At 33.1% G+C, this 27,182-nt stretch overlaps 1 pseudogene; it reads right to left on the bottom strand.

The window, feature by feature from the left end:
• Nucleotides 1-24,699: 24,699 nt before the first annotated feature.
• The window catches only part of LOC141540596 (baculoviral IAP repeat-containing protein 2 pseudogene), a 155,003-nt pseudogene continuing 152,520 nt past the window's right edge, over nt 24,700-27,182 (bottom strand).

Raw genomic sequence — 27,182 nt, 5'->3', positions numbered from 1 at the left:
ATATAATTCATATTAACAGTTACTTGGGAAGCTGATATTTCCATTATAGCAGTATCCCTTTCTCCCACCCCACCCTTCAAAATAAAATATATGGCAACATATAGGAAGAAACCCAGTCACATTCAAGAAATAATGAATGTTTTTATTAGTTCTAAGATGTTCCCTAACACAAAACCTCATCTCACTAAAAACATTTCTATCACTGAACCATGCTAATTTGGTCCACTAAAAGAGCAAAGGGGAAATTCATTGTTGTCTTCAGTATCAAATTCCATAAAATTATTTGCATGTTGGAAATGACAATAAATATATCATTCCATAAATCTGAGAAAAAGTGGTGATTCACACTAAGATAAGGGGTGAAATAAGGATGCTCATTATCACCACTAATATGAAACTTTGTACTAGAAAAGTTAGCTTTAGCAATAGGAGAAGATAAATAAATTAAATGAATTTTTTATTATTAATTTTATAATTATAACATTTTTGACAGTACATACTTGCATAGGTAATTTTTTTTTACAACATTATCTCTTGTACTCCCTTCTGTTCCAAATTTTCCCCTCCTTCTCTCCACCCCCTCCCCTAGATGGCAGGCATTCCTATATATGTTAAATATGTTATAGTAGGGGGCGGAGCCAGATGGCGGAGAAGATACACTCGATTTTGTAAGCTCCCTTCTTCCCTCATTACCAATTAGTTAAATCAGCCTCAAAAATAGTCTACCTCTCAGACCTGTGGAGGAGGAAGGAATTTATGACCAGAGGAGAACTAGAGATCATTATTGATCACAAAATAGAACATTTTGATTACATCAAACTAAAAAGTTTCTGTACAAACAATACTAATGCAAACAAGATTAGAAGGGAAGTAACAAATTGCGAAAATATTTTTAAAGTTAAAGGTTCTGACAAAGGTCTCATTTCCAAAATATATAGAGAACTGACCCTAATTTATAAGAAATCAAACCATTCTCCAATTGATAAATGGTCAAAAGATATGAACAGACAATTCTCAGATGATGAAATTGAAACTATATCCACTCATATGAAAGAGTGTTCCAAATCACTACTGATCAGAGAAATGCAAATTAAGACAACTCTGAGATACCACTACACACCTGTCAGATTGGCTAAGATGACAGGAACAAATAATGATGAATGTTGGAGGGGATGTGGGAAAACTGGGTCACTGATACATTGTTAGTGGAGTTGTGAAAGAATCCAGCCATTCTGGAGAGCAATTTGGAACTATGCCCAAAAAGTTATCAAACTGTGCATATCCTTTGACCCAGCCGTACTACTACTGGGCTTATATCCCAAAGAAATATTAAAGAGCAGAAAGGGACCTGTATGTGCCAAAATGTTTGTGGCAGCTCTTTTTGTAGTAGCTAGAAACTGGAAGTTGAATGGATGCCCATCAATTGGAGAATGGTTGGGTAAATTATGGTATATGAAGGTTATGGGATATTATTGCTCTGTAAGAAATGACCAGCAGGAGGAATACAAAGAGGCTTGGAGAGACTTACATCAACTGATGCTGAGTGAAATGAATAGAACCAGAAGATCTCTGTACACTTCAATGTTGTATGAAGATGTATTCTGATGCAAGTGGATGTCTTCAACATAAAGAATATCCAACTCACTTCCAGTTGATCAATGATGGACAGAAATAACTACATCTAGAGAAAGAACACTGGGAAATGAATGTAAATTGTTAGCACTACTGTCTATCTACCCAGGTTACTTATACCTTTGGAATCTAATACTTAAATGTGCAACAAGAAAATGGTATTTATACACATATATTGTATCTGGGTTATATTGTAACATATGTAAAATGTTTGTGATTGCCTGTCATCAGGGGGAGGGAGTAGAGGGAGGGGGTATAATTTGGAAAAAAATAAATACAAGGGATAATATTATAAAAAAATTACTCATGCATATATACTGTGGAAAAAAATTCTGAATAAAATAAAAAAAGAAGTAAAAAAATTGTCTTTGCTTAAATACCTGCTATACTAAATAGCTTTTTTCTTCCTCTTTAAACTCAATGAAGATACACTGCATTTTTTTTTCATTTGTTTTGTTTTGCTGAAAGATTTGCATAATAATTAATATCTGCTACATGGGTGAGGAGCCATGACTGTCCTTTTTAGCTTGTCTTTTATGCTGGCTCAATTTCCTTTCAGTGCTAAGGAGGGAAATAACTTATGAATGTCAATTCTAAATTAGGTAGTTATCTATAAGAAAAGGCCAATACCTCTTTGTCTTGATATAGGTGTTTAAAAGGCATAATTTAGCCTGGAGATACTGTCAGGATTGTCCTAAATGATGAGCCTAGAAGCAGTTAGTGCTATTTTTCTATGCAGTACAGTGAAACAAAATATGCTATAGGGCATTTATAATCTTTTAGGGGAGAAAGGGCAGGAACATATATGTCAAAAAATGACTAAAGAGCAGTATAAAGAAAAATGGATTAAACTATTTTAGGGGAGCAGTTAGTGAATCATTAAGGTCTTTTCTTATACAATATATTTTATTCTATTTGTTTTCATTTTGTTTTCTTTTTTCTTATTTTCCTTTTAGAAGGAAAGAATACATTTGAATTGTATCTTGAAGGCTGAGTACCATTTAGAAAGTTGAAAATGAAAAAGGACATTCTATCTTGAAGACAGAAAATAATGGACCAAATTATAATGGGAATGAATAAAATATACTAGATGATAAAAGGACATACAAACCTAGCTACATCTGAGCTTTAATGTCAATATCACTAGGGATGGGAAGAATGATTTAAAATGCAGGTGGGAATAAATTGTTGAAGATCATGGATCAAAGACAATGACTTAAAATGTTAATCCACAGGTTATGGGATATTATTTTTGTTCAGTAGCTGTTTTGCATAATCTAAATATAATATGAGGAAGATTAATACAGTTGCAGCATGGAAGCTAAGAGAAGTAGTAGGACCACTTAAGGTAATTGTGTTAGTTTTCTAAGTATAAGGTAATAAAGTCATTTATTCCAATGTTGGGACTGTAAATTGAATGATCAGAATTTTTGTAACAAATACATTAAAAAAGCCCTCACCAAAAGAAAACAAAGCTAAACTCTGAATTAATATGCCTTAGATTCATCTATTGATTTTGTGCATATACATTTTCAAACAATGGGTATTTTCTCTTGAATTGTGTTACACTGTTCAAGCAACAAAGAATTTAATCCCAGGAAATCTGAATCAGATAGTTTTCATATATCAAAGGAAAAAAGGAAGGAATTTTGAGTGAGAATCACAATATCCCTTGATAACGCCAAATATGCAGAAAATACAGGGTGTTCCAAGTGTCTTAGTGGAGTTTTAAGGTCTTAAAAGAGAGTTCTTGTATATTATAAACCTTAAGTAAATATATTAGTCAAAAATCAAGATAGTATGCCTTTTTGAACTATGGCATATAAAAAGTTCAAGAAACATAATTTCTTGATAATTAATCATTTCATTAATAATATTAGCATTCTATTAATAAAAGAGGTCAGTGACACTCCTGAATGCTAAAAACCTCAACATGACAGTCTCACAACTTATGTGCTCTTGGAAAAGTTGATATTCTTGAGGATGGCAATCAACTCTAATTATTTAACAAGTAATAAGAAAATGAATATTATAATGAGTTGTGGACTCATTCTTGTGATAGTCTTGGGATTTTGTGAGTTGGGATATCAAGTCTTAGTCAAAAAGACATACATATATATATATATATATATATATATATATATATATATATATATATAAATCTATATCTATCTATCTATATTTCAAAGAGAAAATACATTTCCAGTCCAAACCTGTCAGCCCAAACCTGTTCAATGAAAGAACTTCATAACTTTTATGTGAGAATGGCAATATTCTGTAATGACTCCAAATATGCAGAAAATACAGGGTGTTCCAACAGTTCTGGTAGAATTTTAAGGTTTTAAAAGCAAGTTCTTATATATTACAAACTTAAGTAAATATATTAGTCAAAAATCAAGATAGAAGTAGAAAAAAATCTTGGTTCTAATTCAACAATAAGTTATTAAATACAAAAGAGCAATTATCATTTCAAAACCCAAGGGCAATGATAATGATGATGATAATTTGCACTTATAAGACATTTTAAGGTTTTCATAATATTTACAAGCATGTTTATTATAACATAATCAATATAAAAATGCACATGTTCTCAATCTAGTAACAAACTGAGTTTATAAAAGATATATATATATATATATGTGTGTGTGTGTGTGTATATGTGTGTTTGTGTGTGTGTATAAATATATATTATATATATATGTATATATATATATGTATATGAAATTGTCCCTAACTTTATAGTTAAGAAATCTGACCCATAGAGAGATCATGTGACATTCCCATAGCTTTGAGAGTGCAGTTTTAATTGTACATCTTTCTGATTCCAAATTCAATGCTCAATTCACTATGCCTCAGTGTTGATCACAGTGTTAAAAACAGATGGTTTATTTAATCAGTACATGCAGTTCCCAACTTACAAGTATATTATGTCCCAAAGTTCATTTTTAATTTGGTTGTTTTGACTTGGAACACATTTTCCCATGGAATTAATCTTTCAAATGGTAGGTCGAATCCCAAGGCTATTCCACAAAAGCCTATTTAACATAATGCATCTAAAATTGTATGTATTTGCAATTTAAAAAAAAAGTATAGGAAAAATAACGTGGAGGAGGAGAAGCCTACTAGTAGGGAGAATCTCTGTACACTAATGTCAGTACTGTTATTAGATCACTAAAGTTTTAATAAATCTCAACCTTAGGCTTTTAATTTGCTTCTCCATAAAACGGTGTGTATGTGTGTGTGTGGCTTAAATAATGATGAATTATGATTCTAAAACTATATTATTTTGTGAACCAAACAAAAATGGTTCAAACAAAAATTGATCACAGGGAACTTTTTAATCCCATTGATGGCATTTGTTTCTTAATTAATTTTTAAATTTTATTAAAATAAAATTGTTTTTATTTGAATTTTTAATTAATAAATATGGTAGTGCTTGAGGAAATTCTGATATAATTTTTATGGAAATTTTGAAGGGAACTCATAGGACTTTTAGGTCTTTAGTTTTTGATAAAACTGATTATTTTGTTTTAAATTATAGATAATTTTTCAATGGAACAAATATTCTTCTTCTCACTCGGAATAATAATATCTCAATCATATTCAAACTTTCATGCTCTCTCATGTGTTGAGACCCCAGATCTCTTAGAACCAGCAGGAGTCAGAATGAGCAAGAGTCTTTATTCTTGGTCTTTTGCTGTGGAGATCAGGGGATTAGATCTAGCAATCTCCACACCTCCTTCCTCTCTCTCCACCTCCAAGAGAATGAATCAATCTCCTCCTCCTACTCCATCCACTGATCTCACTTCCCCTTCTTTGTCCACACCCACCTAGCGAGTCCAGCACAGAATAGTTGAGTTGGGTCATCCTCCAAACATGTGGAGAATTGTCCAATTGGTAATTAGCCTCAAGTGCCAAGCTACCTTGCATCTGCTCAGTTCTAGCCTCTATATCTCTTGCTTTCTTTTGTTTTAGAACACAGATGGTCACACCATCCCTGACTTCTCAGGGAGGTGAGAACCCCAAAAAGGAGATGATAACACCCTCCCTGACTTCTCAGGAATGAAGGTGAAAACACCAAAAAGGAGGTGATTGTACTCCCCCTGACTTTTCAGGAAGGGAATTGAAAGCACTAAAAAGGAGATAATCATGCCCTCCCTGACATCTCAGGAAGGGAGATGAAAAGCATCAAAGGGAAATGGGGATTGCTAGTGGGTTTCTGCATTGAAGGACCTTATTAGAGACAAGTATGCACAATGTATTGTAATGTATAACACAAGCACATAGCAATAATGCAGAAGCTATTAATGATGACTCTCCCCACAGTCAGTGCAGGCTCGATGTGGTGTAACAAACATGAATTGTGCATATAAGTAGTGATATAACAAACAATATAAATCAACATGGTCTTGTAAAAGATTTCCAGAAGTCCTAGAAGGAGGGTATGTAAACATCAGTCACACATACACCTTCTTCAGCAACCAAGAGATAGTCTAAAACCAATTTATTTTCCATTGCTTCATGTGTCAGGGAATCCAATGATCCCCACAAATTTTTGAAGTCCTGCAACAGCCTTTTCATATGTTAGGGAATCCAATGATTCCTACACGTTTTGAAGTCCTGCAACAGTCTTATGTTGTAGAGAATCCAATGATTCCTGAGGGTTTTGAAGTCCTACAACAGTTTTATGATGTCTCCGAGAATCCAATGATTCCTGAGGACTTTCAAGTCTTACAATAGTCTTATCATGTCTCAGAGAATCCTGAGGGTTTTCAAGTCCAACAATTTTTGATGTCCATGAGTCAAATGCCATAACTGCCAGGCTCTTTCAGTGGTGGGCACAGTCAGCAGGAGAAGTACCCTTCATTTCAAGGGTCTGCTCCGTCTCTCTCCAATGGACAAGGTGAATACAGCTCATTGGCACCCATCTGAATCCTTCTCCATCTGTAGAGATACAAGCAAACCCTCTCCCCCAAGCAATTAACCTATAATTGCTTCCCTTCCATTCACCACTTTCTGGGTCTCTCCACATGACCTGGCAATTATGTAAAGACAGTGGAGCTGCTCCCCCTGGACACTGCCCTTCTGGTGGATTATAAAACCTGTCTGCTGGAGCCAGTGCATCTTTGTCAAAAATTAAAAAAAATAATGGTATAGAGAACTAAATTTAGAAGTTTTCTAGGGTTACCCATGGCTTCCCCTCTTTTGTTTTGAAGGAGTGTTATAATATCTCTGTTTCTTCTCTCTACTATTGCCTGAACTTGAGGATTAAAAGGTATGCCTGTGGTATGTGAAATCTTATACTGTGCACAAAAGTGTGAAAAATGTTTAGAAATATATGCAGGCCCATTGTCTGTTTTTATTGCTTGTGGCACGCTCATAATTGCAAATGCTTGTATAAAAAATTCAGTGACCACTCTGGCTGTCTCTTTTGCTGCTGGTATTGCAAAAGTGAATCCTGAAAAGGTGTCTACCACAACTTGGATAAAAGATAGATGACCAAAAGATTTATAATGGGTCACATCCATTTGCCAAATTTCATTAGGTCTCAAACCATGACGATTCTTCCCTGGAGGGAGTGTAGGAGCATGGAAAGGAAGGCAAGCTGGACAGGCTTTTACTATGCTCCTAGCTTCTTCTCTTGTTATTCCAAATTGTAAATGTAAAGCTCGGGCAGCATGATGATATTTAGAATGGGATTCTTGGGCTTCTTGAAATAAAGGAGTATTGGCCAACATATTAGAAGGCTATCTGCCTTTGAATTACCATCAAAAATAGGACCTAGAAGTCCACTATGAGAGTGAACATGCAAGATATAAAGCCTACCTGTATGTTTTCATACCAAATGTTGAGACCCTGGATCTCTTAGAATCAGCAGGAGTCAGGATGAGCAAGTCTTTATTCTTGGTCTTTTGCTGTGGAGGTCAGGGGATTAGATCTAGCAATCTCCACACCTCCTTCCTCTCTCTCCACTGCCAAGGGAATGAATCAATCTCCTCCTCCTACTCCACCCATTGATCTCACTTCCCCCTTCTTTGTCCACACCTACAGTATAGTTGAGTAGGGTCATTCTCCAAATATGTGGTAACAGAGAATTGTCCAATTGGTAATTGGACTGAAGTGCCAGGTTACTTTGCATCTGTTCAGTTCTAGCCCTCTACACTCATGAAAGATCTAGACCTTTTAACTTCTCACCTGGTATGCTGAAATAAGCTATTCTCTTGGCTCCAGACTCTTGACACCTTCCATTCTCTTCACTTCTAAATACTCTTCTATACTATTGAAAAAGTGATATTTTTTCAAGCAAGGATTTACCCATGTCAATCTTTTAGTTATTAAACTTCATAATGACAAATATTTACGTAACACATTAGTGTTTTTGAAACAGTTTTAATAATTTTTTTTTCAGAAAGACAGATTTCAGTTTAATCAAAGAAACAGCTTTTTGGAGAGGCAGTGAGGAGACAAGTTTGATTGATATGGGATATGGAGGGGGGAATAATGATTTTTTTCTTGTTCAGTCATTTCAGTCATGTCCAATCCTTCATAATCCGATTTGGGGTTTTCTTTTTCTTTTTCTTTCTTTCTTTCTTTCTTTCTTTCTTTCTTTCTTTCTTTCTTTCTTTCTTTCTTTCTTTCTTTCTTTCTTTCTTTCTTTCTTTCTTTCTTTCTTTCTTTCTTTCTTTCTTTTTTTCCTATACACTTATATTTATTTATTATTTTTTTTAAATTAATAATTATATATTTTTGACAGTACATATGTATGGGTAATTTTTTTACATTATCCCTTGTACTAACTTCTGTTCCAAATTTTCCCCTCCTTCCCTCCACCCCTTCCCTTAGATGATAGGCAGTCCCATACATGTTACATGTGGTATAAAATATCCTAAATACAATATGTGTGTTCAGAACCAAATTTCTTGCTGCACAGGAAGAATTTGATTCAGAAGGTAAAAATAACCTGGGAAGAAAGATAAAAGTGCAAACAGTTTACATTCATTTCCCAGTGTTCTTAATCTGGGTGTAGTTGTTTCTGTCCATCATTGATCAACTGGAAATGAGTTGGATCTTCTTTATGTTGAAGATATCCACTTCCATCAGAATACATCTTCATACAGTATTGTTGTTGAAGTGTATAATGATCTCCTGGTTCTGCTCATTTCACTCAGCATCAGTTCCTGTAAGTCTCTCCAACCCTCTCTGTATTCATCCTGCTGGTCATTTCTTACAGAGCAATAATATCCCATAACATTCATATACCATAATTTACCATTCTCCAATTGATGGGCATCCATTCATTTTCTAGTTTCTAGCCACTACAAAAAAAGCTGCCACAAACATTTTGACACATACAGGTCCCTTTCCCTTCTTTAGTATTTCCTTGGGATATAAGCCCAGTAGTAGCACTGCTGGATCAAAGGGTATGCACAGTTTGATAATTTTTTGGGCATAATTCCAGATTCTTCTCCAGAATGGTTGGATTAATTCACAACTCCACTAACAATGCATCATTGTCCAAGTTTTCCCACATTCTTTCCAACATTCTTCATTACTTTTTTCCTGTCATCTTAGCCAATCTGACAGTTGTGTAGTGGTATCTCAGAGTTGTCTTAATTTGCATTTCTCTCATCAATAGTGATTTGGAACACTCTTTCATTTGAATGGAAATAGTTTCAATTTCATCATCTGCAAATTGTCTGTTCATATCCTTTGACCATTTATCAATTGGAGCATGGCTTGATTTCTTATAAATTAGAATCATTTCTCTATATATTTTGGAAGTGAGGCCTTTATCAGAACCTTTAACTGTTAAAACATTTCCCCAATTTGTTACTTCCCTTCTAATCTTGTTACATTAGTTTTTTTTTTTTTTTTTTTTTTTTTTTTTTTTTTTTTTTTTTGTACAGAAGCTTTTTAATTTGATATAATGAAATTTTTTTAGGTTCTTTCAGAAGGTGTTTGATGAATTCTTTCAATGCTTATTTTACCTTCTGGTTCTATTACCTCTGAGCAGTTTTCTTTGATGGTTCCCTGTAAAATAGGATCTAGGCTCTTTTTTTCAATCATAATTTTCGGAAAGTTCAATAATCCTCAGATTATCTCTCCTAGATCCATTTTCCAGGTCTGTCAATTTTCCAAGTAAATATTTGACATTTTTCTCCAGTTTTTCAGTTTTTTTTTTTTTTTAGTTTTGTTTGTTTGTTTGACCGATTCTTGGTGCCTCAATGAATCATTTATTTCTCTTTGTTCAGTTCTGATTTTTAATGAGTTATTTTCTTCATTTACTTTTTCTATTTCTTTTTATCAATACTGATCTTTATTTCTCCTTTGGTTACAAATTCCTTCCTACTCCACATGTTTGAGAGGTAAACTATCCTATATTCCTCTTTTTTTTCCTTCTTTTTGTATTTATTCAATTGAGTTTTTAAATGGTATGTTTTGCTCTATGGATTTTTTTTTTCCATTTCACTATTTTTTTTTATTTCTATTTATGTATTTATTTATTTGTTCATTTATTTATTTGTTTGTTTGTTTGTTTGTTTGTTTGTTTGTTTTTGTTTATTTATTTATTTATTTATTTTAGTGAGTTATCTTCTTTTTCCAATTCACAAATCCTATTTTCTTGGGAATTCTTTAACTTTTCCAGTTCACAAATCCTACTTCCTACTTTCCGGGTATTTTTTTTTCAACCTTTTCCAATTCACAAATTCTGTTTCCCTGCACTTCCTGTGAGTTCTTTATCTTTTCCAATTCACATTTCAGGAGTTGTTACTCTCTTTCCTTTCCCCATTTTTCTTCTAATTCTCTTTTGAGGTTTTTAATAGTCTCTTCTAGTAGAGAATTATATAAAGTGGACCAGGTAACATTATCCTTCAGGGTATTATCTGGAGACTGTTTGCTATTAGTTTCCTCGGGTTTGTAAACCTGCTCTTTTTCTGTATACAGTCTATTGATTGTTCTCTTCATTTTTTACTCATTTTTAAAAACCTATAGGGTCTGCCTTCAGGGCAAGGAGGTTAGCAGTTTCCTCTGCAGAACAGGAATAGATATATGGACAGCAGCTGTCTCGTGAATGGGCTACAAAGGTACCAGGGTGCTCTGGGAGAGTTTGTCCTCCCCCACCCCCACTGTAAGTGATTCAGAGCTGGTTACCATGGGCTGGGCTGTAGAAGTGCCCAGTGAAGAATCCCTGCTGTGTGGCCTAGTGACTAGCCTGAAGTTAGAGGCTGAACAGTGAAAGTATCACAACCCCAGGCCAAAGCCCACCATGGGGATGTGGATATTAGCAGCTGTCCAGTGAATATCCCTCCCTCCACCCACCTCTTAAACAGACCGGAAGTGTCTCTGCCCTGGGAAGCCCAGTTACTGCTGTGGAAGTTTTGTTGCTGTGGAAGTTCCACTGTGCCCACTATACACATTAGAGGCTGCCTCGGGCTGTGTCCCCCCTGCTGTGCAGGTTCTTCACTCATTCCATTTAAAAAAAAAAAATAGAAAATTTACTATTCCATTGAGCTTTTTGGTTGATGATTATTTTTAAAAGGATAGAATAAATCAAAATATCTTCTAAGTTCTTTTACACTGAATTGTTTAATGTACATACATGAAAATTATTTGAGATTATTTGGAAGATAAAATAAGAAAAATAATTCATTTCTTAGGCAATCTAAAATAAATTTCAATTCAAGTATGAAATAAGGGCCTATATGATCACCAAAGATATTCAGATAACACTGTTGGACTACTCAACTAGCACTGGATACAGATCAAAAAAGGTTTTGTTTGGTGTTTTGTTTTATTTTGTTCTTGTTTATCAGTGATGTCTTCAAGATACTCTTGTTTGTAGATGACAGTGTAATGAGAACTTCAAATAAGTTAACATTGTAGAATTTCCTGGAAGAGAAATTTAATCACTTAAATAAATTTGGTTTATTCATTCATGATAGAAAAACCAAGTGGATTATAATACCTATAATTTGGTATTTGTTTATCAGTATGCATATCTGGTATAGATAGTACAGATGAATAATGAATTAGGTACAAAGATGACCAAAAGAAAGAGAGTAGAATGGATTTCCTTTGGGAAAACATAGAGTTTTATTTAATGACCTCAAATATCCCATTAAAGTACCTTTTAAGTTGATTTATTGTTGTCATATAACATCTAGTCTTGCTAAATAGCTATAAGCAGGGAATACAGATGAATCCAAATAATTCAAAATAAGCATAACACAACAGGTGATGTCACAAATGGTGTCACTGAGAAGAATATATAATACTGGACTTAAAGTCAGGAAGGACTGAGTTCACATCCCACAACTAAAACTTGCTGACTTTGTGAAGAAAGAAAAACTAATTAATTTCTCAGAGCCCAAGGCATCTGTTTTTAAAATAAGTATTTTAAGTTTTATCCCTGGCTTATTCTGAGTCTCAACACAAATTTCTTTCTGAACTTTTCCATGTGTGGGTGGGGAGAGTTTGTGAGTATTTGGATGTATGAGTGTGTGTGGCTTTGGGTGGGTGTGTAGGTAGGTAGTTAGGTAGTGGGTTTAAAGTAGGAAAAACTCATCTTTCTGAGTTTTAACCTGTCCTCGGACACTTGTTAGTTTTGTGATCCTGGGAAAGACTTTACCTTGTTTGTCTCAGTTTATCATATGTAAAATGAGCTGCAGAAGAAAATTATAAACTGTTGAGCACCATGTTTAAGTGTGGAACCCAGAGAGTCTGTAAAAAGTTTAGAAGGGACTGCACCATTGGGAGCAGGTCAGTTCTCCAGCCTGCACAGCTGTGAAGCACAGCACACTAGAGAAACTAAAGGAATGTTTTGTCATTACAATATTTATCTTACTCTCTGAAGTAGGACTGAGTCCCAATGAAAAACCAGCAAAACACAAAGAGTCAGAAATATCTGTCTGAAGGTCATAAAACAAATTTACTGATGCAGATTCTTGCTTGAAAAAGAATGTATGATTTTCTTTAAATAATAAAACTTTCTGTACTTAGAAAATATATATTCTGTGTAGATTTCAAATAAATCAGAGGTTAGAGGTCAAGAGATCTTCATTGCTAATGTCTCTTAATCTCTTTGTATATTATCATCTTTTCACATGACACAATCTATTCTTCTAGTCAGAATTAGATCCCAACAATCACTAGCAGAATGCACATAATATATGGTAACTTTGTTAAGAAATCCCCAGTGACTGAAAGTTTTTTTCTCTCCCCCCCCCTCTCTCTCTCTCTGTCTCTGTCTCTCTGTCTCTCTCCCCTTCTTTCAAGAGTGTATCTGTGAATATATGTTTGTATACATGCATGTGCATATATACACACATGTATATTAATGGATATATAAATATGCTGTAGTTAATCAAGAAAAACTCAGAACTCAAAATTTAAGAACATTTAGATTATAATTATCCTTTTACATCAAATCATCAAATTACCATCTCCTTCACTAAAATATAGGTAAGAATTTTTTTTTCTTATACTAAATGATAAACCTTCAGCAGTCTTGGAAAATGCTGCTTTCAACATTTCAATTAACTACTGTATTGAAAAAAACTCCTCTATTCCACACTTTAACCAACTTGGTCTGAGGTATTTCTTTTGGGACTTTAACAATATTAATCTAACTACACTTATGAAAGGTTGTTTTATTTCAAATTTTAAAACAAAAAAATTCAAAGGATACACTCACCACTATTCTTGTCATATTAATAAAATACAATGACAAGTCACCATTCTTTGCCACTATATTTCAAATGTCACCTGTAGTATGTGCCAGAAATAGTGAATGCACTTAAGATACATGTTCCCTTTTTCTTTAATTTGCCCAAGATTAGTTGAAAAAAAATCACCATTATAACAAGATTGTTTACATATTAATAAGAAAAGGGAACAAATGATCTTACATATCAATATATAACTGTAAAAATATGAGGGGAATGTTTACAATGTATTTTTCCATCAAAAATCTGAATGCAAATTTCAAACTGAGTGGATTTTTGACTCGTATAAATATATGCTGTATGTACCAGTTAGTGTGACATAAGAATGATTCCAAATCTTTTGTTCTAGGTACAGGTAAAAATCAATGCTTTTATATGCATCCAGGACATTTATGTAGAAATCTAGGACTTCAGATTTTGTGGGAAAGGAGATTACTTGTTATATATACCAGCAGGGAAGTCACTCTTTATACAAAGAGATTCTAAATCTTAATATAAGAACCCTCATATAAATGAAAAATTTCTTGCATAAAGTAAGAGTTAATATGTTGCTTGTTGAATTAAATAAAAGCTAACATTTATGTATAATATTTTAGAAAGCACCTCATTTACACTATCTAATTTAATTCTTACAAAAGCCTGTGAAGAAAGTACTTGAATCATTCTTATTTTTTTCAGATGAGGGATCTGAGGTTAAAAGATGTTCAAGCCTTACTCAGGATCACAAAACTGCTAAGTGCCTGAGGCATCGTTTAGACCCTAGATCTTCACAACTTCAAGGACAACATTATTTCCAAGGGACAAGACTTGCTTGAAATGTACTGAATTGGAAGGAAATAAAAAGATAGAACTTGGTCTTTTATAATTCTGCCTTTGATATGAACAGACAATTCCCAGATGATGAAATTGAAACTATATCCACTCATATGAAAGAGTGTTCCAAATCACTTCTGATCAGACAAATGCAAATTAAGACAACTCTGAGATACTACTACACACCTCTCAGATTGGCTACGATGACAGGAACAAATAATGATGAATGTTGGAGGGGATGTGGGAAAACTGGGACACTAATACATTGTTGGTGGAGTTGTGAAGGGGTTCGGCCATTTTGGAGAGCAATTTGGAACTATGCCCAAAAAGTTATCAAACTGTGCATACCCTTTGATCCAGCATTGCTGCTATTGGGCTTATATCCCAAAGAAATACTAAAGAGTAGAAAGGGACCTGTATGTGCCAAAATGTTTGTGGCAGCTCTTTTTGTAGTGGCTAGAAACTGGAAGATGAATGGATGTCCATCAGTTGGAGAATGGTTGGGTAAATTATGGTATATGAATGTTATGGGATATTATTGCTCTGTAAGAAATGACCAGCAGGAGGAATACAGAGAGGCTTGGAGAGACTTACATCAACTGATGCTGAGTGAAATGAATAGAACCAGAAGATCTCTGTACACTTCAATGTTGTATGAAGATTTATTCTGATGCAAGTGGATATCTTCAACATAAAGAAGATCCAACTCACTTCCAGTTGATCAACAATGAACAGAAATAACTACACCCAGAGAAAGAACACTTGGAAGTGAATGTATTATGTTAGCACTAATGTCTATCTACCCAGGGTACTTATACCTTCGGAATCTAATACTTAATGTGCAACAAGGAAATTGTATTTACACACATATATTGTATCTGGGTTATATTGTAACATATGTAAAATGTATGGGATTGCCTGTCATCAAGGGGATGGAGTAGAGGGGGAGGGGATAATTTGGAAAAATGAATACAAGGGATAATATTATTAAAAATTTACTCATGCATATATACTGTGGAAAAATTATAAATAAAAAATATATAATTCTGCCTTTGTAATTTAATACTTCTAAAAATGTAGTCTATCATTAGGAACATTAACTAAAGAATGTGTCGACTTCAATGCTTCTATGAAGGAGAAATGTTTCATTAAAGCAGACAGTGTTACATTTGCTTTATAAAAAGTCACTCCTCTCATCAGGATAATCTATAAACAAATCTTGATCCTACCTCTCATTGCCTGTGCCATCAGAGAGAGACATGACTCTTAATACCAATAGATCTCAATTTCTTCTATAAAATTAAAAGTTGGTACTAGATGATCTATAAATTCCTTATAACTTTAGCTTTTTGATATTATGGTCATAAGCATTTCATAGATATTAAATATTTCTATACATTATTTCTTTTATTTAAACTCCAGGAAGAAGTAAGTGTAAAGTTTTCCTGTTAAAGTGATTAAGTTATATCTTAATAATGTATCTGTAAAAATAGTGATTTGGATTTCTAGTGTTTTCTCCTTTCATATCTATCAGCATGTGGGGATTCAGCACAAAACATTTCTTGGACTTCCTCTGAGAGAAAAAGATCTGTTTCCCTCTAAACAATTAAGTTAGATGCTTAGCCATGGGAATAGGAACACATATGGCTAGGTAAGTTTGAACTTGAACCTCTTATATTTTTGTATTTCTTTCTTTGAGTGTAAATGATTTAAGAGAAAAACCTGAAGTACACATTTTTGGTCTTGGACAAAGTGTCATGATTTCAAGATTTCTGGAACTCTTGGGGCTTTGAATTAGAATTGGATTTTAAAAGGAGAATTTTTTGACAACAGCAGCAATTAGTTCTTAGTTCATAGTCAGTGGATCAGATATCTTTTTTTTAGTATAACTTTTCTTTTATTGAGAATTTTTTCACAGTATATATGCATGAGTAATTTTTTTATAATATTATCCCTTGTATTTATTTTTCCAAATTATCCCTCCCTCCCTCCAGTCCCTCCCCCCGATGACAGGTAATCCCATACATTTTACATGTGTTACAATAAAACCTAGATACAATATATGTGTGTAAATACCACTTTGTTGTTGCATGTTAAGCATTAGATTCCGAAGGTTTAAGTAACCTGGATAGATAGAAAGTAGTGCTAACAATTTACATTCACTTCCCAGTGTTCCATCTCTGGTTGTAGTTATTTCTGTCCATCATTGATCAACTGGAAGTGACTTGGATGTTCTTTATGTTGAAGATATCCACTTCCATCAGAATACATCCTCATACAGCATTGAAGTGTACAGGGATCTTCTGGTTCTATTCATTTCACGCAGCATCAGTTGATGTAAGTCTCTCCAAGCCTCTCTTTATTCCTCCTGCTAGTCATTTCTTACAGAGCAATAATATTCCATAACCTTCATATACCATAATTTACCCAACCATTCTCTAATTGATGGGCATCCATTCAACTTCCAGTTTCCTGCCACAACAAAAAGAGCAGCCACAAACATTTTGGCACATACAGGTCCTTTTCCCTTCTTTAGTATTTCTTTGGGATATAAGCCCAGTAGTAGTATGGCTGGGTCAAAGGGTATGAACAGTTTGATAATTTTTTGGGCATAGTTCCAAATTGCTCTCCAGAATGGCTGGATTCTTTCACAACTCCATTAACAATGTATCAGTGTCCCAGTTTTCCCACATCCCCTCCAACATTCATCATTATTTGTTCCTGTAATCTTAGCCAATCTGACAGGTGTGTAGTGGTATCTCAGAGTTGTCTTAATTTGCATTTCTCTAATCAGTAGTGATTTGGAACACTCTTTCATATGAGTGGATATAGTTTCAATTTCAAAATCTGAGAAGTTTCTGTTCATATCCTTTGACCATTTATCAATTGGAGAATGGTTTGGTTTCTTGTAAATTAAGGTCAGTTCTCTATATATTTTGGAAATGAGACCTTTGTCAGAACCTTTAACTTTAAAAATATTTTCGCAATTTGTTACTTCCCTTCTAATCTTGTTTCATTAGTATAGTTTGTACAGAAACTTTTTTGTTTGATGTAATCAAAATGTTCTATTTTGTGATCAATAATGATCTCTAGTTCTCCTCTGGTCATAAATTCCTTCCTCCTCCACAGGTCTGTGAGGTAGAGAATCCTCTGTTCCTCTAATCTATTTATTATCTCATTCTTTATGCCTAAGTCATGGACCCATTTTGATCTTATCATGGTATATGGTGTTAAATTTGGATCCATATCTAATTTCTGCCATATTAATTTCCAGTTTTCCCAACAGTTTTTTTTCCAAATAATGAATTTTTATCACTAATGTTGGTATCTTTGGGTTTGCCAAAGATTAGATTGCTATAGATGTACCCTTTTTTGTCCGTTGTATCTAATCTGTTCCACTCATCTACAGGTCTATTTCTTAGACAATACCAAATGGTTTTGGTGACTGCTGCTATATAATATAGCTTTAGATCAGGTACACTTAGACCACCTTCCTCTGACTTTTTTTCATTAGTTCCCTTGCAATTCTCGACCTTTTATTCTTCCATATGAATTTTGTTGTTATTTTTTCTAGGTCATTAAAATAGTTTCTTGGGAGTCTGATTGTTATAACACTAAATAGATAGATTAGTTTGGGGAGTATTGTCATCTTTATTATTATTCGCTCGCCCCATCCAAGAGCACTAAATGTCTTTCCAATTATTTAAATCTGACTTTATTTTGGTGGCAAGTGTTTTGTAATTTTTTTCATATAATTCCTGACTATTCTTTGGTAGATGGATTCCCAAATACTTTATACTCTCCACATTTGTTTGGAATGGAATTTCTCTTTGTATCTCTTGCTGTTGCATTTTGTTGGTGATATATAAAAATGCTGAGTATTTAGGTGGATTTATTTTGTATACTGCCACTTTGTTAAAATTCTGAATTATTTCTAATAGCTTTTTAGCAGAGTCTTTGGGGTTCTCTAAGTATATCATCATGTCATCTGTAAAGAGTGATAGTTTGATTTCCTAATTTCCTACTCTAATTCCTTGAATCTCTTTCTTGGCTCTTATTGCCGAGGCTAGCATTTCTAGTACTATATTGAATAGTAATGGTGATAGAGGGCAACCTTGTTTCACTCCTGATCTTACTGGGAAAGGTTGCAGTTTATTTTTATTGCATATTATGCTTACGGATGGTCTTAAATATATACTCCTGATTATTCTAAGGAATAATCCTTTTATTCCTATACTTTCAAGAGTTTTTAGTAGGAATGGATGTTGGATTTTGTCAAATGATTTTTCTGCATCTATTTAGATGATCATATGGTTTTAATTAATTTGATTATTAATATGGTCAATTATACTAATAGTTTTCCTAATATTAAAAAAGTCCTGCATTCTTGTTATAAATCCTACTTGATCATAGTGTATTATCCTGGGGATGATTTTCTGAAGTCTTTTTGCTAATATCTTATTTAAGATTTTAGTATCAATATTCAATAAGGAAATTGTTTTATAATTTTCTTTCTCAGTTTTCAATCAACCTGGTTTCGGTATCAGTATGTCTGTGTCATAAAAGGAGTTTGGTAGGACTTCTTCATCCTCTATTTTTTTCAAATAGTTTATATAGCATTGGGGCTAATTGTTCTTTAAATGTTTGGTAGAATTCACATGTGAATCCATCTGGTCCTGGGAATTTTTTTCCTGGGGAGTTGATTAATAGCTTGTTCTATTTCTTTTTCTAAAATGGGACTATTTAAGCTATTTATCTCCTCCTCTGTTAATCTAGGAAGCCTATATTTTTGGAGGAAGTCATCCATTTCACTTAAGTTATCAAATTTATTGGCATAAAGTTGGGCAAAGTAACTCCTTATTATGTCTCTAATTTCCTCTTCATTGGTGGAAAGATTCCCCCTTTTGATTTGTAAAACTAACAATTTGATTTTCCTCTTTCTTTTTTCTGATCAGATTTACCAAAGGTTTATCTATTTTATTTGCTTTTTCAGAAAACCAACTCTTGGTTTTATTTATTAATTCAATAGTTTGTTTTTTTTTTACTTTCAATATTATTGATTTCTCCTTTTAATTTTTGTATTTCAAGTTTTATTTGTGGTTGGGGGTTTTTAATTTTGTCTTTTTCTAGCTTTTTAAGTTGCAGGCCCAATTCGTTAATCTTCTCTTTCTCTATTTTCTTCAAATAAACCTCTAAAGATATAAAATTTCCCCTTATTAATGCTTTAGCTGTATCCCACGGATTTTGGTATGATGTCTCATCATTGTCGTTATCTTGGGTGAAATTATTAATTGTTTCTATAATTTGCTCTTTCACCCAGTCATTCTTTAAGATGAGATTATTCAGTTTCCAATTACTTTTTGGTCTATTTACCCCTAACTTTTTACTGAATGTAGCTTTTATTGCATTGTGATCTGAGAAGAAGGCATTTATTATTTCTGCCTTCCTACATTTAATTTTGAGATCTTTATGTCCTAATATATGGTCAATTTTTGTATAGGATCCATGAACTGCTGAGAAGAAAGTATATTCCTTTCTATTGCCATTCAGTTTTCTCCAAAGATCTATCATACCTAGTTTTTCTAATGTTCTATTTACCTCTTTAATTTCTTTCTCATTTGTTTTATGGTTTGATTTGTCTAAATATGAGAGTGCAAGGTTGAGATCTCCCACTATTATAGTTTTACTGTCTATTTCTTCTTGCAATTCTCTTAACTTTTCCTTTAGAAAGTTAGATGCTATACCACTTGGTTCATATATGTTTAGTATCGATATGGCTTCATTATTTATGCTACCTTTCAGCAGGATATAGTTTCCTTCCTTATCTCTTTTAACTAGATCAACTTCTGCTTTTGCTTGATCTGAGATAAGGATAGCTACCCCTGCTTTTTTGGCTTTACTTGAAGCATAATAGATTCTGCTCCAACCTTTTACCTTTACTTTATATGTATCTCCCTGCTTTAAGTGTGTTTCCTGTAAACAACATATTGTAGGGTTCTGATTTTTGATCCAGTCTGCTATCCATCTCCGTTTGATGGGATCGTTCATCCCATTCACATTTACAGTTAAAATTACTAATTCTTCATTTCCTGCCATCATATTATCCCCAGATTATGCTTTTTTCCATGACCCCCCTGAACCCCTTCCCCAATATTTAATTTATAGGCCCCACTTGTGACGGGAAGCCGTCCCTCATTTTTTTTTTTTTGTTTTGTTTTGTTTTGTTTTGTTTTTAGTATTCCTCCCCCCTCCCTTCACTTCCCTTCCCTTATTCTCCTTTTCCTTTTGCCTTTTCTTCTCCCCCCTTTTAATGATGTGAGAGAGAATTCTCTGAAAAACAGATATGTCAATTATTTACACTTTGAGCCTCTTCTGATGAGAGTAAGATTCACACAATATTTCTCCCCCTCTCTAAATTCCCTCAAATATGGTGTATTTTCTATGCCTCTTCCTGGGATGTAGTTTCCCTCGTTTTTGTCACTCCCTCCACTTTTTCTGATACTACCCCCTTCCCTTTACTACACCCTTCTTTTTTTCTTTTATATCAGTAAGATCAAATTATCCATGAGTACTTTCTATACACCCACAACAGAGTTACATTTTTCAAGGGTTCTGTGTACCTTTTTCTGTTTCTCTTCAGTCTTGTGGATGTAGATCAAATTTTTTGTTTAAGTCTGGTTTTTTTCTTAGAAACATATGGAATTCCTCTGTTTCATTGAATGACCATCTTCTTCCATGGCAAAAATGCTAAACTAAGCTGGGTAGTTTATTCTTGGTTGCAATCCTTGATCTTTTGCCTTTCGGAATATTAGGTTCCAGGCCCTTCTATCTTTTAATGTGGAGGCAGCCAGATCTTGTGTGACCCTTATTGTGGCACCTTGGTATTTAAATTGTTTTTTTTTTTTTTGTTCTAGCTGCTTGCAGGATTTTATCCTTTGTGTGGTATTTCTGCAGCTTAGCCACAATATTCCATGGTGTTCTTTTTTTAGAGTCTATTTCTGAAGTAGTTCGATGAATTCTTTCGACATCTACTTTCCCTTCTGTTTCTATAATCTCTGGACAGTTCTCTTTGATAATTTCCTGTAAAATAGAATCTAGGCTCTTTTTTTGGTCATAGTTTTCGGGAAGTCCAATGATCTGCAGATTATCTCTCCTAGATCTATTTTCCAGGTCTATAGATGTTCCCAGTAAGTATTTGACGTTATTCTCCAGCTTTTCATTTTTTTTTTTTGTTGTTGTTTTGTTTGACTGATTCTTGGGTTCTCAATAAATCATTCATTTCTAATTGTTCCATCCTGAATTTTAAGGAGTTATTTTCTTCATTCACAGTTTTTAGTTCTTTTTGTAAATATCCAATTTCGTTTTTAAATGAATTATTTTGCTCTATTGATTTTTTCCATTTCCCTAATTTTTTTAGAGAATTATTTTCTTTTTCCAATTCAGATATCCTATTTTCCTGTGATTTTTTGACCTTTTCTAATTCACCAGTTTTGTTTCCCTGAATCTCCTGTGAATTCTTTATTTTTTCCAACTCCAATTTCATAGCTTCTCTTTCCTTTCCACATTTTTCTTCAAACTCTCTTAATTTTTTTTAATAGTCTATTCTAGAAGAGAGTTATGTGATGGGGGGCAGGTATCATTCCCCTTTAGGTTGTTATCTGCTGACTCTCTGCTGTTACCTTCCTCGGGGTTGGATCTGATATCTTAAAGATAAAAGACATGTAACTTAATTGAGTTATTAGGAAATAAAGAACAAAGACTAAGGGGGGACAAAAAAAAGGATGATCACGAATTCCACAAATGCGACAACTAGATGGCTCAGTTATAAATATTTCAGTATCTTTGCAAAGAAAACATTAGATGGGCCATAAACAGTCAGACATGACTGAAATGATCAATAAAATTACATAACTAATTTTTCATTTTTAATGGTTTAAGCATTAATATCTCAGGATACAAGGATATAATTGATGATTTACTCTTATATTTAAATTATAACAATTATTTATCTTATTTGTCTATTTGTCTGTGAATTTTTTGCATCTTAAGAAAAAAATTTTGAAGAAAAAATTTTGGATGTGTCCTATAAGTAAATTCTACTTATTATTATCTATTATTAGATATTTATTTTGTCAATTTATTGTTAGGGAAATTCTAGACATGGGGAACAATCTACATTTTTAATACTTTTCTCATGTACTCCAGAGTGGGTTGTGAAAAAGAGCACAAAGACACAGAGTATGTATGGAAGAAACTAAAACTTCTCCTGAAGGATCAAGTTCTCCAAGGGCTTCATCTGGTTTGAGAATAAGCCTACAATCTCCTAGTGGAAAAGGAAATCACAGAATCATTCCCATCCCTGTGAGGTAGCTTAGTCTCTTCTTGCATTATTACTATTACTATTTTTTCTTGTTTAATTAAAATATATATTTCATTTAAATATGCAAACAACTACAGCCCCATGAATGATTTTAATATCTCCCAGATCAAAATAGAGTTGTCCATGAGTGGGTTTAAAAATTAAAATTTGTTTTTGTTTGCAAAATTTATATCTTTTCAATAATAAAACTATTGTAAGTAATAAGGGATCCATAAAAGGAGATAATTATTTCAATAGTTTGCCTAATCAAGAGGTCCAGAAATAATTGAAATTTTGTATTGAGAAAAAAAAAAGAATAAAAAAAAAAAAAAACGCCATTTAAGTGACTATGAGCACCTTCACTGAGACAAAGGAAAAAGCAAAATACATAAAACAAGAGATTACAATTTCTAATTATGCTTTCACATCCATATATATTTATATGGATACATAATTTATATATATATATATGGATTTATGATTATATTAAATATAACTATGTTATTTCCATATAATTTCAAATGTATTTCTTCTAGATTTCAAGGCTATATGGAATCCATTACTCATATGACAGAATAATTATTTAAGCAGAAAATCCTTCTTCATTCTTAGCTATACACAATGACATGGGGGTAATGCTTTTTTGTCAAAGAAGCATCCTGAAGACATCAAAAGATGTTCACAGTTCATTTGAGCATACATTTCACTAAACCTAACAAAGACAGGCTTCTGTAAACCATATACTATTCTAGGAGAATGAAAGTCTTCAGATTTGAAAATGAATACATGATTCTAAATGGAATTATTGCTCACAAGTCTACAAATTACTTATTTTCTATTTTTAATTATACTGTTTATTGTAATTTTGTTATAATATGGAAAGAACAACTGGAAAACCAGATATATAAGAAAACTTATACACTGACAGCTCCATTGAGAAAGCACAAATGTCACTGCTTCATTGCATTTATTTATTCTTTAATTAACAAATATGTATTGACTGACTATGACATGCAAAGCATGTAAGAAATACAAAGATGACAACTAGATAGTTGTAAATATCTTCATGCTAAGTGGTATCATAGCAAACATTTATTAAAACTACTAGCAGTACAAAGAATACATAAAACAAATAATTACAATAGATACACATTATAAAAAGGGACATTATTACTTAAGTTTCACAAAACAAATATAATTTACCTTATAAAGAATGTGGTATTATCATTCTACCACATCAGCAATTTGTTTTGTTTTACAATAAACATATACAACAGATATGTTTCTGAAACAGAATCAATGTAAAAGGCTAGTTTCTAACCTTATCAGTCCTAAATTCACATATTCAATTGTTAGAAAATTTTTGAGAAAATAACATGTAATCTGAAATTTCTTTCAGATTCAGACAAAAATACATTACTTTATATACACACATACACGTATATATGTATGTGTATATATGAATGTGTGTATATATAGGTATATATTAAATTGCATCAACTATTTAGTTTGTCTCTTTTAAAAAATTTTCTATTAATCTATTTCTCATGATAGGAAAAATTTTCACCTCAACTAATTAGACATAGTCTCTATTTTACAACAAATTGGCACCAGAATCATGACAAATTTGGGGGCTTCTGGTTCCCACAGTTATATAGTTATATAGTATTCAAATATTCTAGTAAGCAAACCAAGTTTGATAATCCAAAACTGCTGCATAAAAGTAGTATGTCTAAGTATGTCTATCTCTTATTATTATACTTTCAAGAACATAGTATCATATCCTGCTCTTCCAACATGAAAACATGCACATAAACATACATGTACACACATAAACACACAAACTTCCAAGGAATTAAGAAAACCAAGTAACTGATACCAAGGCATAATTATATTTTCATTTACTATTAAAAGGGCTTTAAATAAAGGGCTTTCTTCCAAAAGGCTTCTGACTGACCTTTTAAGAATCTGTTACATACAAATTTGCATGTATGAATTTTTTTCATGAAAGAAGTATATGAACTGTGTCTTTGATTATACCCCTGAAAATAGGGCACTTTCTCAAAGGATCATATTCTTTACATATTGCAAAATGATCAGAAAGAATAAATACAATAGAAACATCTTTGCCCATAAAAACTTTACTTTCTGTAATCTCCTAAACTGTTTTTATTTAATAGGAAGATCAGAAACATATTCTGTTGGAATATATTTCATTTTACTTTTCATTGATACAATTTCTTCAGTTTATCTCTCTCCTTCCTCCTTTTTTCATCTTCTGCACTGGAGAAATCTGATACAACCTCATTGACTTTTTTAGTTTTTCCAGTTGTTAGGATATTACTCTAACAACTTATTTTACTAGACTTTTATTGAAACCCATTTCCAAAGCAGCTTTAATCACTGGAATGTTCATTATGACTGCAACTTCAGAATTATTTTGCCAGGTTTAAATAAATAATTGGTAGATCAGCACTTTCATCCTTGGCCATCCTTGTATAAGAGGTGTTCAAGGAGATGAGGGTACCTAGCTTGAACTTGATAAACAAACTCTTGCTTTTATTTTTATTATTCATACCTTGGAACCATTTGGCATGTTCTACCCAAGGATCTCCTGATTCTCAATACCACAGTCAGTCCATCATCATAGAAAAAGCATTTGACATCATCATTTTGACCCACCTAATAAAAACCAGCACTTGCTAGCTAGATGACCTGGAATTGGAGGTGGTCAGGTCAAGTCACGAAGGTTTTTACATAGGCTACATGGGTTGGCATGCTCAGATCAGAAACACTTAACAATGATGTTTCTTAGATTTGATTTTCTAGGAAAGAATAGTAAGGACATTATCTTCAATGTTCTGACATGGCATCATCTATTGGTTCCCAATTACTCAAGTTTCTCACCACTGGCAAAGCAACTACGATGTCTCAAAATCCTATTTAATAAAAACCAGCTCTTTCCTAATCTAGTAGTGACAGACATGTCAATGGCCATGTCTGATAAGTTAAAATTCTGAAATCTTCAATACTCACTGAATGACTATGGGGATTGGTATTCAAAATGCCCAGATCCTCTAAAATTTACTGGCTCCAGTGGAAAACTATAATAAGAAACAAAGAAATATCAATTCTTTCCTGAAGTGGAAAATAATGAACATGTCACATTATTCACTGAAGAAGAAATGTAAACTGAGAAGATTTCAGGTTAACTGTAATCAACTTCTAAAGGTACAGGTAGGATAAAGCTGTTATGTTTGTCTATAGCATTGTCTCCTTGTTTTCAATTATCCAACATTAAGCTGCAAGAGAAACATTGAATTCTGTTGTTCACACCAATGTAATAAAATCTAGCCCAAGCTTTTAATATTCTTTTTTTCAAATTAGAATATTGACTGGAAAAGTAGAATATGTAGACATTCTATACAGTGCATATGACAAATCATATTATATTTAATTTCCATCATCATTCATCAAACCTGATAACAGCACGCTGTTCTTTCCCATGTTCATAATTGAGTATTTGTGAAACAAAATGGGACAAGTGTTTCTCTGAGAGGTAGTTTTGTGCAGAGGTTTGTAATATTAGTTATATATTTAGCTAAAAACTTAAAAGTGATTTTTATCTCTTAAAAAATTGTGTAAGCTTTCTGTTATTAGATGTTTAACATTAAAGTTACATCAACTTCTGTAAAATGTAGAATAATTCTCCTAAGTTACCTGAATGGCATCTACTGTTATACTTTGAATTTGGTTAACTCTTTTAGGTTATATTTTACCATCCTCTTGCTCATTTACTACAATGCTACCTCAACAGAACGAAAGTTGATGCACTTTTTAAAAATGTATATTTTAAACTTACATTTATGTAAATATACACATGTATGTTTCTATATTCAAAAACCTTAAGAAATATAAAACATTAAAAGTTCAAAAATGAAATTTGCTTTAAATAATCTATTAGATAATAGTTTGTCTTTTTTCCCACATTTTCAATAATGAATTTTTTTGTAATAGACTTTTGGCTTCAAATGAAATCATTGGCAGGAAAAGCATTTTCATTTCAACATTGTTTTTTATAGCTGCAATATGTTTGTACATAAGATGGAAGAATAATTGTGAAATTCAAAATAAAAAGTTCATTTTAATTGCTCACATAGATTTGAAATGAAAATGTTTACAAAGGATCCATGCATATCAATTAGGTTTTTAATTATTTGGTAGGTCACACTTAATTGTAAGAATTTGTAACGTGCTCTCCTGGCAGTTACAATTACTAGTCTGTCCTAGACCCACCAGAGTACCTTTGACCACTGTCCTTTGCAGTGTGAGCTCTACCCGGCTCGCCTCCTCTGAGGCCTTCTAAGGTCTCTGGCCACAATCTCTTGAATCTATAGCTTAATAACCGGTAGCGCACTCAAGAACAACCACATGTAATCTTAAAAGCCTTTATTATACCTACTCACATAATGCCTTAACTGATGCCCTGACTTGTTGGTTCCCTGGTGAACACCTGGTCAGAAGACCCACGTGTTCACTACCAAAATCCTTACCTCTTTCGGCTACCCATCTTGGCTTGGCCACCCAGGCTAGGAGCCAGGGTGAACAGCAGGAGGTTAAAGAGGGCGGTTGCTGCCTGCAGTGGGCTTATA

The sequence above is a fragment of the Sminthopsis crassicaudata genome, chromosome 4 (genome assembly GCF_048593235.1).
Source record: "Sminthopsis crassicaudata isolate SCR6 chromosome 4, ASM4859323v1, whole genome shotgun sequence".
NCBI classification, from domain to species: Eukaryota; Metazoa; Chordata; class Mammalia; order Dasyuromorphia; family Dasyuridae; genus Sminthopsis; species Sminthopsis crassicaudata.
Note: the sequence above shows the minus strand (reverse complement) of the source record. Positions and strands in the feature narration are given on the sequence as shown.